Consider the following 5,573-nt stretch of genomic DNA (forward strand, 5'->3'; position numbering starts at 1 on the left):
TCCACCTATATAATGAGGGCCAAGGGGAGGGGGCCGGCCACCTCAAGCACCACTAAGGTGGCCGCACCCCATAGTGGCCGGCGCCCCCCTCTCCCCAAACCCTAGCCGCCCCGCTCCTCCTCTTCCCGCATGCTTAGCGAAGCTCCGCCGGACTTCTCCACCACCACCGACACCACGCCGTCGTGCTGTCGGATTCAAGAGGAGCTACTACTTCCGCTGCCCGCTGGAACGGGGAGGTGGACGTTGTCTTCATCAACAACCGAACGTGTGACCGAGTACGGAGGTGCTGCCCGTTCGTGGCGCCGAAACCGATCGTGATCAAGATCTTCTACGCGCTTTTGCAAGCGGCAAGTGAACGTCTACCGCAGCAACAAGAGCCTCATCTTGTAGGCTTTGGAATCTCTTCAAGGGTGAGACTCGATACCCCCTAGTTGCTACCGTCTTCTAGATTGCATCTTGGCTTGGATTGCGTGTTCGCGGTAGGAATTTTTTTTGTTTTCTATGCAACGTTATCCTACAGACGGATCAAAGTTTTCCTCTTCTTTTTCGTAGAAGACCTCCTCCTCCTCGTAGCCTTCGGTACTAGCGTGTATAAACGGATACGAGGTATACAATCACCAAGCAATACTTAAGTACTTTAACAATCAAGTGGCTCACACAAGCTAATCTAGCATCACACCATTGTGGTTGGCTTTGTTTTCTTTTGAGAAAAATAATTTCATCTCATTGAAATATTTACTAGAGTTTCTATTTATTTCCTTTGAAAAATAATTTCCTCTCATTGAACATTATTAAGATTTACTCTCCTCAAATAATAAAGTATGAAATCATGTTGACCAAAGTCACCACTTCATATTTTTCATTTTGGAAAATGATTTAAATGAGATATTACATCTCATACAATTTAAACACTACTTTGGAAACAATTTAATATCACTAAGTAATCAAATATGAGGTTCTATAGACCAAGGTCACTACCTCACATTTAATTACTTGGGACATTGATTTAAATGAGAGGATACCTCTCATAATATTCAATTAATAAATTGGGGTAATTGAAATGGACTAGAAATGGCCACATAGCCATTATTTTGCGCTAGCCCATGATCATGGTAAACACTAATGCTATATTTTTACGTATTCATGGAAAGCATTTGAAAAGTGAATTATGAGAGTTGGAATCAACTCAAAATGAATTATGGTTGATTTTTAATAAATGCTTGAAGTTTGAAAAGGTATTGCCTTGTTATTTTCATTTCAATTGTTCTGTAATAAATCAAGGGTTGAGACCAGTATAGTTGGCTAGATAATTTCATAAGCTTTCCAACAATATTTAATTCATAATTTTTGGCTCGGTAGATATTTTTCTATTTAGTTTTGAATATGGCAGTAGTATTGAATTTCAACTAAATTGAATAATTCGAATTTGAATCTGTGGGCTTGGCGGGAAAGCTAAACGGGCCAGAGAGAGAAAAAGGGAGAAGGCCGGCCCAGCAGCGCGTCTCGCACGCGTGCGCTGTCTGACACTGGGTCCCGCTTGTCAGCGGCCCTTAACACACCGAAACGGTATGCTAGCGATGAGCCGTAGGATTAGATGGAGATCTAACGGCTGACGCTCGTCGTCATCGACGGCGAGCACGAGCGCTACTGGCGGCGAACCTAGGGGGTCGGCGGCTCACCGAAGGTCCGGCGATGATCGGCGTTGATGCAGAGCGACGTTGTCGACGACGGCGATGCTCCTGGTACCGGCGGCGACTCCTGGGGTGGCTCCAATCTTTAGCTCCTTCTGCGACGTCGCCGCGGTACTCCGGCGATCGATTGGGGCACGGTGGGCTAAATTGAGAGGTGGCGATGCTCGTGGAGGGGTTGTGAGAAGAGAGGAAGCGAGCGGTGTGAAGGAAACGAGCAGGGGTGGCCTCCTTTTATAGCGGGCGAGAGGGGGCGGCTTGGCATGGGCAGGTCGACCATGGCGACGACGCTACAGTGGAGGAGAGGCTTGGGCGAGGACAGCGTGTTGTTCCTGACATCATTGCGAGCACGACGGGCTTCGTGGCACATAAAATGGAGGTCCGATGCGAGTAGGAGCATGACGGGAGCTGGCAGTACCGTGGCGGAGGACGTCGATGATGGCGACGGCGACAGGGCTCTCCGGCTCGAATAGGCATGTCTGGGAGGTTGCTGGTGTACTGGCGAGTGCGTGTGCGAGAGGAGAGAGCGAGGGGAGGTCAGCAGCGATGGGACGAGGCGATGCTCTGGCGCGCTCCGGGGCGTGTCCATGCGCGCGCTGGCGTCACTGGCTGACATGGGCACGTCCTGTGCCGGCCAGTGCTCGCTTCTCCTTGGCCAACGGCTTGCTCCATCGTGTTCAGCAGAGAGAGGGGAGTCTCCAGGACGTGGTGATGTAAGCTAGATGGGAGAGGAGAGGATGATGGCATGGTGGTGGCATGAGTGACCACGGCATGGCATTGTCCTTGATGAAATCATCCATGATCATTGTCTCTGGTGCGTGGCATTGTTCAAGGGGTGCAAGAGGGTGCTGAGGAAGGTCAATGGGGCTAGAGTTTAGGTTAAAAACCACTGGATATTAGAGTGTATGTAGTTGGCAGATTGGTGCACACAAGGTGCTCGACACAATGGCGGCAAGAAATATTATTTTGAATTTTGCCAAACTTTTTCTTGGGTGTGATTCAAATAATGTTTGGCATCTCCTGGTGGTCTTGGTTTGCAAAGTGAAGTCAATTTGGTGAAATTTATATTTGATGTGATCTAGAACTTGATTAAATAGGGTGAGCCTTCGTGGCATTGGTTGGCCTTCGTGGCGGATGTCCCATAGAGGAGGCGGTGGCCAGGATCCATGCCACCAGATCTTGGCCAAGCTAGGGTTGCTGCTGGCGTTTTCTCTGCTCCGGTGGTCGGAGAGAGATGAGGCGGCAAGCAACGACGTCTTCTTCAATAAAGATGCGGCAACAGGCTCTTCTCCATCCTTTGCCTGCTGTGAAGACGAAGATCCCCAGGCCGGCCGTGGAGGCGAGGTGGGGATCATTCTTCCTGCGGTGAGGTACGCTGTGACTTCTCTCCCGGCCGGCCTTGGTGGCGAGGAGGAGCTGGAGTGCGGTGTGCTGATTTTGGTTTCTGATGGAGGACCCTGTCCTCTCTGCCGATGTGGCTTGTGGCTGGCCGAGGCTAGCGCGCAGCTTCTTCTTCCTCGCCATGATGGCCAGATGAGAAGCGGTGGCGATGCTTTGGCGGCCCTTGCTCGTTGGCTTCTGCCTAAAGGGTGCTACGGAGTTGATGTCCAACAACTCCTTCGAGCGAATCACGTGGCGTCTTCATGCGGCGCCGCGATCCTTGGCCGGCAAGGGTTCTTTCTTCAAATTGTTGGTTTCTCTGTGCGAGTGATGTAAAAGGACTTCAATGTAAAATGTACCCGCCACGTGTTGAATAAATGGATCTCCAGACCCCTCTCTTGTTCAGAAAAGAAAAAAAAACAAGAGCTTCCCCTTTCCTTTTATTTATCTACCCCGCACCCAACTCGTCTCTCCACCCATCAATAGAAAAAAAAGAAAAAGAAAAAAACTCGTCTCTCCACTCTCTTCTCCGGCCGCACACCCAACTCGTCTCCGCCCGCGCACCCAACTTCTCGGCGGAGAAGGATGGAGGAGGCGGCCGACCCCATGGAACTCGCCCTCGCCCTCGCCCTCTCCCTCTCCGTCGCGCAACCTCCGACCCCCGTCCCCGTCCCCGCCATGGCGACGGCGACGGCGACGGCGACGGATCGGAGGTTCTCTCTTGTCGGATCTCAAAACCCTATTCCCCTCCCCGTCCCTGCCATGGGCAAACCTCAAAACCCTAATCCCCTCCCCAGCCCCCGTCACGCCGACGGCGAGGATCCAGCACCGCTTCCCTACCCAACCCCGGCCTCTCGATCCGATCGAGACCTACCTCCGTCCCCGCGTCGTCTCCGGCTTGCGAGTGGACTTCATCCACGAGTTCGATCCCTACACCAAAACGCCGGACCACCTCCAAAAGATCCACCGTGCCGCCATGGCGGGCGATGGCCCCGCGTGGTACTATTTCTCGAGGCTTCGCACCAAGAAGAAGAATGGAAGTCGGGCAGATCGTTCGGTCATTCCCGGCTCCGGTTGGTCCCGGCACCAGGATCGTTGCCCCGAGCCCATCAAGTCGGGGGACACCGGGGTCGGCAATCAGCTCACGCTCTCCTACTCACGGCTCAAGGATGGTTCAAAGAGCGCGCGAGAGAGATCCGGTTGGATGATGTCGAGCTCAGCCCGTATCCGGCCACGACAGATGAGCCCGGGATGGTACTCCGTAAAATCTATCACCTCGGGGACAAGGCTGCCTCCACCTCTACCGGCAGCGCGCCACTACTCGCTCCTCCGGTGTCCACCTCCCTCCAGGGCGGCGCCATTCATCGCTCCTCCGGTGTCCACCTCCCCTCCAGCCAGTGCTACTCCTGCTCCTCTGGTGTCGACCTCCCCTCCACCTCCCATGGAGTTCTGCCACCCCTCTGACAGTGACCTCCTGGTCAACTTCTTGCGTCCACTGCTTGCCTCCAGCGTCTTGCTGCACCACCTCAAGGACTTATACAAGCTTGCTCCTGCCGATCTCGTCAAGGAATTTGAGCCTACTACCTCAAGTGACGGCAATGAGGTGTGGTACTTTTTTGCCTCTGCCTCAGTGGATTCAGACGTGCGAGTAGTGGCTGGAGGTGTCGGCTGCTGGGAGTCGCCGCATGCCACCGGCGATGTACTCGGTGGCGACATGTACAAGCTCGGCCGGCGAAAGCTCTTCCGCTTCCGCGGATTCGATGGCGATGAGCATGCTTATGATGGGTGGCACATGGTTGAGCTCTCCTGCAACAAAAACGATGCAGCCTTCGTCTTGTGCAAGGTCTACCATACCCGGCTGGAATCAAGAGGATCCATGTCGAGAGTCCCATCCACGGTTGTCTAGGCCTGAAGAAGGCGGCTGTTGGACTGACGGCAGGACAGCCCCTTGCGACATGATTGTCCTCAGAGCTGTGACAAGACTCTCCAATCTGATGAGCTTGCTTTGTTCCTTTTCCTTCTATGGTCATTATGCCATCATGTTTATTATATTTGCTAGTAGACTATTCACCTAGTGTGGCTCCCATTGCTAGTTTTTCTATCTGTATTGCTGCCTTGCTATCATATCAGTTTGTGAAACTCATGATCGGCGCATTTAAGTAAATGCGATCGTTTAGTTCATGCATGTGTGTGATTATGCAAGCAAACCTTGGTTTTAATATTGCGTGTGGATTCTGCAGTTCTAATTTCAGTATACACTGCCCAACACAAAAGTAATACTGTAATTTTTTTTTACATCATTTAAGAATTCCCTATATGAAATTCATAATCCAGCATAATCGCATAATATGTTTTTGTTAATATTACACAAAAGACAAAATAACTTCTCTTGAGTTATTGTAAATGTTGCCGTGTGTTTCACATTGGTCCAGTTTTCTTTGGTTGCATCAGTAAAGGGGCACAAAATAAATATTTCCTCCATGTATTCGTGATGTTCAGTACATT

Source organism: Lolium rigidum, chromosome 3 (assembly GCF_022539505.1).
Source record: "Lolium rigidum isolate FL_2022 chromosome 3, APGP_CSIRO_Lrig_0.1, whole genome shotgun sequence".
Classification (NCBI taxonomy): domain Eukaryota; kingdom Viridiplantae; phylum Streptophyta; class Magnoliopsida; order Poales; family Poaceae; genus Lolium; species Lolium rigidum.